Below are 12,455 nucleotides of genomic sequence, written 5' to 3'. Positions count from 1 at the left end.
CATTGTGTTCCTGACTGGATATTCGTGCGCCCTCTCCATAACGGTCCCCATTGTGTTCCTGACTGGAATACCATGATTGCCAATGTTACTCCGAGTCCCTCCCTCCAACATCTCATTACCCATAGAATTAGCTTATCCACTGGAGGAATGGACAGACTCGAAAACAAAGTATGTGATGGTGATTCGGAAACACCAAATGAACAAATGCCCCAAACCGAACTGATGTCACCACAAGAACCTTATTATAGTTAAGCTTCTGTATTCCCTGTCCCTGTGACATTGATAGAAATGGTCATACTATATCCCAACTCACACAGAGCTCAGACACTCAGATATGGTACACAAATGAGCCACTAATGGAACAGCCCCCCCCCTCTTTTTTTTTCTCTCTCTCTGTCCCTCCCTCTGTTCCTCCCTTCCTCTCTCTGCATTACTCATATGGAAAACAAAATCCAGAGTTATCAATTCTCCTGCAAGACGTGCAGGTCCAGGCTTGTGTAGCTCTGATTTCTGCTAACTGGCCACTGCTTCACACCTTTCTTTGTACTAAATGGTTAGAACCGATCACGCTACTAGAAGCTGTCAGCGAGACAGCTTCATTTAAAACTCCCAATTAAGACATGTAGCAATACAATTGAAATTTAAAATATTATTTCCTTTCATGCATCTTGGTAAACTCTTACAGACAGATGCTGTCTGTTTGTCCTTTGTACAATTCCACGCATATAAAAGCCTGTTATGATGGCTGGAAATGTTTTATTCCATTTGCCGTATGTAACTGGCACACTTCTGGTCTGGACAACTCTTTAGATAATTAACAAGATATTTGGTAAGTATTTTAGCGTGCTCATCTAACTTGGCAAAAGCTGTTTGCTAAAGAAAACTTCGGGGTGGGGGAGGAAAGCACAACGCTTTGCTAATAAATAGTTCTCAGAAATCCCAGCTCCCGTTCGCTGCTTGTACACAATGGGCCAGTTAGAACTTGTACGGTGATCCAATTTGCCACAGCTCTTGTTTTTAGTCTTTGTGGAACCGCTGTGTGAGCACAGTGGGGGCTGCTCCCGCGTATCCCCTGAGTCAATCAGTGGGCTTTTGTTTCCTGCTGGTCAAAAATATCAGGTGGCTTCAAGAGTCTAATTATCAATGAAAAATTAAATTCAATACAGAGACGTAGCCACAAGCTCCTGCTCCTCACCCTACCTGTGCCCTCAGCACCCCAGGCATGTGGTGGAGTATCAGCTTATTCCTCCTGATTTCCAAGACAGCAAGAAGAGAAGACACCGACCTAGGAAAGCGAACAGAAGAATCCGTGTTTACTCGCATACTTCTTTCTTAGTGGAGGAACATAGTAATTGCCACGAATGTTCTGGAAATTAGCAAACAGTGGGAGTTTCCTCTCAGAACTGTGAGGCCACCGTTGCTTCAGACAAAGTCCTGGCCATAGCGTTCATCTACAAGGAAATAAAAGAACTTAACATGGGGCTTCCCGTCGTTTCAGTCTGTCTGATGGTGTGAGCATCCCCTTTCCGGTGCCGGGAAAGTATTCTCACTGATCATGGATGTGCCTTCTGTCCCCGATGAATTTGCAGTAGAGACAGCATGAGGTTGGAAACGCTAAGAACAGGCACTCAATTCAAGCTTTCAGAGTAAATGCAGGCTTCCTACTTCATATTCTAAGTCACAAATTAGAGTTTGATGATGTCGTCTCAGCTTCGATGTCCCTAACGCTGCCTTTGTCGTCGGAAAACTTCACTAATAGACGAAAACTAAGCTGATGGTGGGAGCAAAGACCTACCGTCTCAGAACAGCTCACTCTTAGCAACCTTTCCGATGAGATACACGCTCTTCCAAAGACCTACTGTCTCAGAACAGCTCACTCTTAGCAACCTTTCCGATGAGATACACGCTCTTCCAAAGACCTACTGTCTCAGAACAGCTCACTCTTAGCAACCTTTCCGATGAGATACACGCTCTTCCAAAGACCTACCGTCTCAGAACAACTCACTCTTAGCAACCTTTCGATGAGATACACGCTCTTCCAGAAAGAATGCTAAGGGGAAAAAAATTCAAGAACATTTTGCCAGGTGCTCAAATCCTCCAGATACGGTTCCATCAAACATCAGCTTGTTGTTTTTCATTTTTAACATGCCATAGCATCCATGTGAGGTGAAGATTATTTTGAGGGTCGGGTCTCTTCTCTATGCGAGTCCCAAGACCGTACATATACAAGGTGTACAGCAAGCACCCTTATCATTGGACCATCTCACCGGTGGAGTTGGATTTTCTCATCAGGACCATCAGCCCACAAATAATGACACAGAGACTTATTATTAATTATGAAATTCGCTTAGGCCTGTCCCACAAACTCTTATAACTTAAATTAACCTACTTTTATTAATCTACATTCTTCCACGCGGCTCAGCTATATTTGGACCATATACCCAGTCTCTTCAGTATCTCCCTGGCATAATCAGGGCACCTGGGTTCCTCCTCCTCTTCTTCTCTCTCCCGGAAATCCTGCCTATCCTCTCCTGCCTAGCTATTGTCTATTCAGCTTTTTATTACACCAATCGCAGCAATGCATCTTCCCATAGTGTGCAAATATCCCACAACACACCAGCCCCATGCAGCAGTTTTAAATTTCATCATAAGTTACATAGTTGATGCAGAAATACCACTACAGAGTAACATGTTCTTCCAAATGAGGGAATTCACACTGTTATCGGCCTTGGGTGAATATCCATGCAACTCTATTTTCTCTATGGGTTCAGAGGTATAAGACGTCTTGAATAGGGACAGCAGAGATGGCTCAGCAGTTAAGAGCACTTACTGCCCTTCCAGGAGAGCCAGAGTTCAGTTCCAGCACCGACATGATGGTCAACAACCACCCTGGAGTCTTCAGTTCCAGGAGCTCTGACATCTCCCCTCTCTGCTGGCACCAGGCATGTCACGGTGCACCCATACACATGAGTCAAAACACTTACAAAACAAAATGAATGAAAGCTGGGTCGTGTGTTGGCTCACTCCCTTAATTCTGGCATGTGGAAGACCCATGAGTTCAAGGACAGCCTGATCTATGCATAGTGAGTTCCAGGAGAGCAACGCTATGTGGAGGGACCCTGTCTGCTAAAACACCGAAAAATACATACATACACACATACACACATCCATCCATACATACTCTTGAAGATATGTTAGATAATAGATGAGACTAGAAATCCCTCCCACTCAGGAAAACAACAATACAGTGTTGGTTCCTGTTTTAAAAAATCACAAAGGCTGAAAAAACAAAATTTAAACTTGTCCAAAGGCACTTAGGACACTCAACAGAAAAATACAATGACTAAAGGAAAAAACATAATTTTATAATATAAGAATGCATGCATTTTCCTTTTTAAGTTTTAAATGACATGTTCTATCTTTTCAGATATAGGTATTCAAATGCATAAATCTAACTTATTCATGAAATTTTGAAAACAAAAACACTGTTTTAGGAATACGTTATTACTTTTAAGAATATTATTTTGACAATTATAAATTATATAGCTAAGGATTAGGCAATCAACATTTCTGGGAGAGATGAGCATTTGTGGGCACCTTTGACTCTGCAACCTTCAGGAAACTTCACTAATTTCTTTAGTGTGAATGGTGGCATCAAAGTTGGAGACGGTAACTCAACAGCTAATCTTTACGAACAGACCTAAGGTCAGCTTCCAATGGGTAAAATTAATATAACTCAAGTAAATAGTAATGTAATTTTGATAAATTTTCCATTGAAACTGGCTTACCTGAGCACAGGTGACTTCAATTCTCACTCTTTATCTTACATGTCCTCAAATAAAATAATATACTCTACTGTTAAAAGGTACTAGATGGAGTGAGGTATGAGGTGTACACTTCTAATCTCAGAACATAAATATATGCAGTCAAAACACTTATAAAATAAGATGAACAAATTCTTGGGCCTGTCTTGCTGGCACATGCCTTTAGTCATAGCTTTCGGGAGACAGAGGCAGGTGGATCTCTGTGAGTTTGAGCCCAACCTGGTCTACAAAGTGAGTTCCAGGAAAGACAGGGCTATCCAGAGAAACCCTGTCTTTTGGTGGTGGTGGTGGTGGTTGATTGGTTTGGATTTTGTTTTTTCGAAACAAAGTTTCTCTGTGTAACAGCCCTGGCTGTCCTGATACTCATTTTCCAACTCACTGAAAGTCACCTGCCTCTGTCTCCCAAGTGCCAGGATTAAAAGTGTGCACCACCACTGCGAGAAACCCTGTCTTGAAAAAGAAAAATACACACACACACACACACACACACACACACACAATGTAGTGCACATTAAAATTTTAACAGAAGTTTTTCAAGTGAAATATAGGATAGAGATGAACGTATTATGCAAATGTATCTCAAGTTTTCTGCTTTTCGGAACACCCACATAGCCAAAACTTTCTGTAAAAGGAGCTGGACATGCTACTGAAAACTGCATCATGCATTTTATACCGTAAATTATTAAAGAACTTAATGCACAATGCAGTAGAAAGGAAGCAGGCAAATTACAGAATAATTTAACGTTGCAAAGAAACAAAGTAACTTGCAGGACATTAAACACTCCATTCTGACGCGGAACGCCTGAAGCTAAAGCAATTAAAGCTGCAAAATATTGCTGGCTGACATGATGCATATGTAAATTTGTCATTCACTGGCAAAGGTTTGTTCCAATCACTGGGAATGTTCACAGCACAGCAATCCATGTAATGAAGCCCAGCAACACAGCACTTACCTATCACTTAGATGCTTGATAATTATCCATAGTTAATTTTTGATTTAATAAGAGCCCTCTGTGGAATAAATTTAAGATGGAGGATTTGTTTTCTGGCATGTTATGAATATGTGCGCTTAGTTCTTATTGGTAAAATACCATTTTTAACATGCCCTATAGCTGCAAAGGAATATAGTTGTAATTATGTTCCATTTGGTTGTGGTTCTTTTAGGGCCCCTCAAGAAGCCTACCTTTGCATGTGTATCTACTCTCCAGAAATAGACTCCAACGGTGCCATGCTGAATTCAGCCAGTGACCTGATTTATCCCAGTTTAGAAAGAGTGGTATTCTCCCACAGGAGGGGGGAGGGGGGACACAGTAATCCCCCACTGCACTGTTGCTATGGAGGAGGAGACACCTGCTGAGATTTAAAGTCATGAAATATTCGGGTGGTTGAGAAAATGAGTAGGGCCTGCCTCCACTGCCAACTCCTAAAGACTCCCCTTGCCAGGACTCCAGGGTGATTCACCATTGCCAAGAAACGCTGGGCGGAACCTAAGCAGCAGCGCCATCAAAGCCTCCAGTTACCCTTTCAGGTTAGATCAACCAGCAGTTACCTAGGTCCAAGAGGGCATTTAAAAATATCAAACAGTACTTTATAATAGGAGAAGTAATCAAAATGCTTGTTGAATGTTAATTCCTCTGTTTAAGACATCTCACCAATAAGGTTGTCTTTCCCAAAGCATCTCACTCTAGCTCCCTTGTTTTCTTTGGTTAGGGGTGTAGGGAGTATTTGTTGTTTGTTGTTTGTTTTTACGGGTTGGGGTCTGGCCCAGAAGACTTCACAGCTCCATAACTCTAACTTCCCTTGCAAAGACAAGGTGCTCCGTCTTCTTGTCTGCCTCAGGAAACGTGAACTTAGTCTCTAGCCTTGTGTTTGAGAGAAAGTCATGGCCAATCCCAGGATGCGGGTGGTAAACAAGCTGGGCAGGAAGGTCCTGATCCACCAAATGCTGGATGTTGTGGTGATAACCCAACCACCCCGCTCAAAACTGTGGAGACTCCAGCACGGTGGGCACTTAAAGCTATATGCACAGGTACCAATAATTAAAATTAAATAAATAAATAAATGCCTGTTCTAGAGTTCAGCCCCGATAGCTTCCTGCATAGCCTGTAAAATAAGAATACTAGCTTGGCCAGGGGGTGGTGGCGTACACCCTTAATCCCAGCACTGGGGAGGCAGAGGCAGGTGGATCTCTGTGAGTTTGAGGCCAGCCTGGTCTACAAGAGCTAGTATCAGGACAGGAATCAAAAGCTACGAGAAACCCTGTCTCGAAAATACAAAAAAAAAAAGAAAAAAAAAGAATACTAGCTTGTAGAACATTTGTTCAACATCTCTACAGGGCACCACGGGAATTTTTAAATATGTTGTGTAAGTCCTCAAAAGGAGAGAAATAGACAAGCAATCTAATGTAGCTTACAGAAAATAATACAAGTACTAAGTAGAGGTTGAACAGATAAAGAACGAGCAAGCAGGAGTCAGGGCAGAGGAGAAAGGGGGAGCAGCCCAAGGGCGTGGTAGAGAGATTGGGAACTGGTGGGCAATGCCCTAATTTGCTCAAGTACCACCTGGTGTATTCATGCTGCCTGCTTATCTGCCTGCTTGTCTGCCCTGCCTGCTGTCTGCCTGTCTGCCCTGCCTGTCTGCCTGTCTGCCCTGCCTGTCTGCCTGTCTGCCCTGCCTGTCTGCCTGTCTGCCCTGCCTGCTGTCTGCCTGTCTGCCCTGCCTGTCTGCCCTGTCTGCCTGTCTGCCCTGTCTGCCCTGCCTGCTGTCTGCCTGTCTGCCTGTCTGCCTGTCTGCCCTGCCTGCTGTCTGTCTGCCTGTCTGCCTGTCTGCCCTGCCTGCTGTCTGCCTGTCTGCCCTGCCTGTCTGCCTGTCTGCCCTGTCTGCCTGTCTGCCCTGTCTGCCTGTCTGCCTGTCTGCCCTGTCTGCCTGTCTGCCCTGTCTGCCTGTCTGCCCTGCCTGTCTGCCCTGTCTGCCTGTCTGCCCTGCCTGGTTGCCCTGCCTGCCTGGCTGCCTGCCTGCTGCCGTGTTGGGAAAGGTGTGACGCAGGGAGCACTCAGGAAGGATGTTCATCCACATGTTAGGATCCACTTCATTACTGGAGCTCTGACGGTTTAGAAACGAAACAGATAGCCTTAATGTTTATGTGCCGGCAAAACAATACCCAAGTTGAAAAAACTATGGCATATTTCAATGCCTCAAAAGCAATAAATATGAATCGTAGCCATGCTTAATGTGAATAGATCCTGGTGGCCTAGGAAAGAAAGGACTGTAATAATTCTAAAAGCATCTCAACTTTTGGATAAATTATTACCTGTGATCTTTTTTATTCTGAAAGTTTAAAAACATTGTAATGCCCTTTCCCCTAGGCCTTGATGTAGCAGAGAGCTGAGAGGTGATTTCTCTGCTATGGGCATGCTGTATCTGTGAAGCACAATATTAATCCCATTTGTACCATAAAAAAGTACAGGCCACTTGAGTCCCAGTCCCCTGGGAATTATGAACCATGCAGGCACTCTGGAGGGAGTCGTTGTGTCTCTAAGATTCCTGCTTTGTTTTCAACTTTCCCATCAAATATCTTGATGCGAAAACAATTTAGCAAATTTGAAATCCACCTATGAAATATCTTAATACAGTTTTTTCAAAACATCCTAGGCACTTTTCAGATCCACAAATTATGTAGTATAAAAAACTACATTCATCATGTAAAATTATATTAACTCTAATTTTGTCCCCTGGAAGGAAAGTCTGCTTATTACAGTCAGATCCCTTTGGCGAGTGGCTACAATATCCAATTAATATGTTTTAAACTATCAGACAGATTTTGTTAGAGAATAATGAAAATATGCAGTTATTATATTTTTTGTCTCCACAGTGTGTTTTGGGTGCAAGTCATTATAACTTATTTTAGCTACTCTGTTTTTAATTCTTCATATTTTCACATCTTTTCAGCAAAATAATAATACATAAATAATACCTGACAAGACGCTGCAGATTTTCCTGTTGGTGGGCTTCCGTTCTCAAGACTCTTCGAGCTCGGGTGTTGGAAAACACAAAGAGAATCTGAAGACGGGAGTTCTGCATGAGCAGGGCATCCCTTTCTCTCTTCTGCCGCGCATGCCAGAGTCCAGCTCAGAAAGCATCAAACAATACAGAACAGCGGTACCAAGTACTTCAAGCAAAAAGTGGTTGCTAATGTAGCTTCATTTTGAAAGCTGTTGTTTTTATTAGCAGTGTTTATTAACAAGCTTGTTCGATAATCCCATTAACCACGAAGTCTTGACGCATCTATTTACTCTCTAAATTATACCTATTAAATTACTAACTCAATTTCTTTCCCTGGTTGTCATTACCCTGCTAGAAACATCCTTAATAAGATGACAACCTTGCTGTTCCTTTCCTAGGCCTATCCAGCTGCCTGACGTTGCTCGCCAACACAACTCAGACTACAGTTTTCCATGCAGAACCAAGGCGGTCCTTGGCATCTGCTCACTGCTTGGCACTTAGTTTTAGAAAGTAGAAAACTTGGGAGAAGATTATTCCATGAGTTACACACTGATAACAACGACAAAGTTAAACAAATCATCGCAGACCTATGGGTAAAGACAGGTGGGTGGCTAACTCAGGAGTGAGCGGATGATGTCATCACTCAGGAGAGTGGCTAACTCAGGAGTGAGCGGATGATGTCATCACTCAGGTGGGTGGCTCACTCATGAGTGAACGGATGATGTCATCACTCAGGTGGGTGGCTAACTCAGGAGTGAACAGATGATGTCATCACTCAGGTGGGTGGCTAACTCAGGAGTGAACGGATGATGTCATCACTCAGGTGGGTGGCTAACTCAGGAGTGAACAGATGATGTCATCACTCAGGTGGGTGGCTAACTCAGGAGCGAGCGGATGATGTCATCACTCAGGTGGGTGGCTCACTCAGGAGTGAACGGATGATGTCATCACTCAGGTGGGTGGCTAACTCAGGAGTGAACGGATGATGTCGTCACTCAGGTGGGTGGCTAACTCAGGAGTGAGCGGATGATGTCATCACTGAGGAGAGTGGCTAACTCAGGAGTGAACGGATGATGTCATCACTCAGGTGGGTGGCTAACTCAGGAGTGAGCGGATGATGTCATCACTCAGGAGAGTGGCTAACTCAGGAGTGAACAGATGATGTCATCACTCAGGTGGGTGGCTAACTCAGGAGTGAACGGATGATGTCATCACTCAGGTGGGTGGCTAACTCAGGAGCGAGCGGATGATGTCATCACTCAGGTGGGTGGCTAACTCAGGAGTGAGCGGATGATGTCATCACTCAGGTGGGTGGCTAACTCAGGAGTGAGCGGATGATATCATCACTCAGGAGAGTGGCTAACTCAGGAGTGAGCAGATGATGTCATCACTCAGGAGAGTGGCTAACTCAGGAGTGAGTGGATGATGTCATCACTCAGGTGTGGGCTCAGCAGGTGGGCTTTCCACTGAACTCTACTACACAAAAGTCAGCATCAATTTTTGAAATTCTACTCCATTGTCACCATGACCAATGCTAGTAATAAATTCACATTGCATCTCTAAGATTTCCAAGCCAGGTAACTAAAATATAATGGAATATTGCCCGTGATTCCTCCGATCAAGGCATGCATGCCCCCATAAACGTCATTCGCTTATGTTGCTTTTCATTTAGTTGTGACTTCATGTTCAAATATATTAACTTTTCTGAGTACCAATGTTTTTTGAGTAACTGTCCTAGAGACCAGGGACAAAAGGAGGTGTGTATGTAACTCATGTGTGTATATATAATATAAACATCACATACTGAGGGTACTTTTAGGTACAAATTCATTAGTCGTGATCCAAAGTGTGTATAGAATAATGTTCTGGACATAAATCTAGAATTAGGAGCAGCTGAGGAGAAGAGAGAGGAAGGATTTCCCTTTAAGACTGCATCATCAATGCTTTGTTGTGCCGTTCCCTGACCGTTCTGTAAAGAAAACGTCCCATCTTGCTAAAGAAAACACTACTAAATAATTTCAACATGAAGATTGATGGCTCTCATCCTAGAATGAGATCAGGAAAGAGTTTTCAAGGGTTAAACTCTCAGCTGAAGGGTCTGTTGTATGCATACTGTGTAGTCACAGGATGCAGAAAACTTTTCTGAGGAGGAAGTGCTTAGAACTTCACAACATGGATGCTGAGGTGTAGAGACTGCTAAGATGCTGGCTTCAGGACATGGATGTTAATGTGCAGGACATGCTAAGATACTGGCCTCACGTCATGGATGCTAAGATACAAAACATGCTAAGATGCTGGCTTCATGACATGGATGTTGACGTGCAGGACATGCTAAAATGCTGGTTTCACGACATGGATGCTGAGGTACAGAGACCGCTAAGATGCTGGCTTCACGACATGGATGTTGAGATGCAGAGACTGCTAAGATGCTGGCTTCACGACATGGATGTTGAGATGCAGAGACCGCTAAGATGCTGGCTTCACGACATGGATGCTGAGGTACAGAGACCGCTAAGATGCTGGCTTCACGACATGGATGCTGAGATGCAGAGACTGCTAAGATGCTGGCTTCACGACATGGATGTTGAGATGCAGAGACCGCTAAGATGCTGGTTTTACTACATGGATGTTGAGATGCAGAGACCGCTAAGATGCTGGTTTCACAACATGGATGTTGAGATGCAGAGACCGCTAAGATGCTGGTTTCACGACATGGATGTTGAGATGCAGAGACCGCTAAGATGCTGGCTTCACGACATGGATGCTGAGGTACAGAGACTGCTAAGATGCTGGCTTCACGACATGGATGCTGAGGTACAGAGATTGCTAAGATGCTGGCTTCACGACATGGATGCTGAGGTACAGAGATTGCTAAGATGCTGGCTTCACGACATGGATGCTGAGGTACAGAGAACGCTAAGATGCTGGCTTCACGACATGGATGCTGAGATGCAGAGATTGCTAAGATGCTGGCTTCACGACATGGATGCTGAGGTACAGAGATTGCTAAGATGCTGGCTTCACGACATGGATGCTGAGGTACAGAGATTGCTAAGATGCTGGCTTCACGACATGGATGTTGAGATGCAGAGACCGCTAAGATGCTGGTTTTACTACATGGATGTTGAGATGCAGAGACCGCTAAGATGCTGGTTTCACAACATGGATGTTGAGATGCAGAGACCGCTAAGATGCTGGTTTCACGACATGGATGTTGAGATGCAGAGACCGCTAAGATGCTGGCTTCACGACATGGATGTTGAGATGCAGAGACTGCTAAGATGCTGGCTTCACGACATGGATGCTGAGGTACAGAGATTGCTAAGATGCTGGCTTCACGACATGGATGCTGAGATGCAGAGACCGCTAAGATGCTGGCTTCACGACATGGATGCTGAGGTACAGAGATTGCTAAGATGCTGGCTTCACGACATGGATGCTGAGGTACAGAGAACGCTAAGATGCTGGTTTCACGACATGGATGTTGAGATGCAGAGACCGCTAAGATGCTGGCTTCACGACATGGATGTTGAGATGCAGAGACTGCTAAGATGCTGGTATCACGACATGGATGCTGAGATGCAGAGACCGCTAAGATGCTGGCTTCACGACATGGATGTTGAGATGCAGAGACTGCTAAGATGCTGGTATCACGACATGGATGCTGAGATGCAGAGACTGCTAAGATGCTGGCTTCACGACATGGATGCTGAGGTACAGAGACTGCTAAGATGCTGGCTTCACGACATGGATGCTGAGGTACAGAGACCGCTAAGATGCTGGCTTCACGACATGGATGCTGACATGCAGAACGCTGCTATAATGATGGCAGAGTTAACTGCAAAGCAGACACCACTAATCAGGCTTGTTTTGGTTTGGTTACGTTTTTGGTTTTTGGTTTTGTTTTTGTTGTTGTTGTTGTTGTTTTGTTTTTCAAGACAAAGATTCTCTGTAGCTTTGGAGCCTGTCCTGGAACTAGCTCTTGTAGACCAGCCTGGCCTTGAACTCACAAAGATCTGCCTGCCTCTGCCTCCCAAGTGCTGGGATTAAAGGTATGTGCTACCACACCCGACTACTAGAATTCATAAGTATTGAATCAAGTTCTCCCACAATGTCATAATCAGATTCTCATGTACACTCTCTTTCAGATAGCTACATAGGGATTAATCTGAGTGGCCCAGGAGCTGGTCACCACACTGAACGCTGGGGATGTGGAACAAGCAGACAGCGGTCCCTAACTACAGTTGCCAATGTTTCCCATGTAAACAGCAGAAGGTTCATCTTTCCTGAGGTTGGTGTGACAAACACGCAAAGTTATAATAGCCCACAAATTCTATTCCTTCAAAACTATCCTTTCTGGGCAGTGGTAGCACACTTGGGAGGTAGAAGCAGGTGGATTTCTGTGAGTTCATGGCCAGCCTGGCCTATAGAACAAATTCTGGAATAACCAGAACTATGCAGACAAAGCCTATCACAAAAAACAACAAAAAAGGTACTCTTTCTATATAGTACTCCATAATATTGTCTACAGAACAATCTTAAAAGAAACTCCACCATCGGACCCCTGTCACGCCAAAATGCTCCTAATAAAAAATAACATTTGTCAACTTAAAAAAGAAAAAGAAGAGG

The sequence above is a fragment of the Microtus pennsylvanicus genome, chromosome 12 (assembly GCF_037038515.1).
Source record: "Microtus pennsylvanicus isolate mMicPen1 chromosome 12, mMicPen1.hap1, whole genome shotgun sequence".
NCBI lineage: Eukaryota > Metazoa > Chordata > Mammalia > Rodentia > Cricetidae > Microtus > Microtus pennsylvanicus.
The sequence above is the reverse complement of the archived record's forward strand: the minus strand, read 5'-3'. Positions refer to the sequence as shown.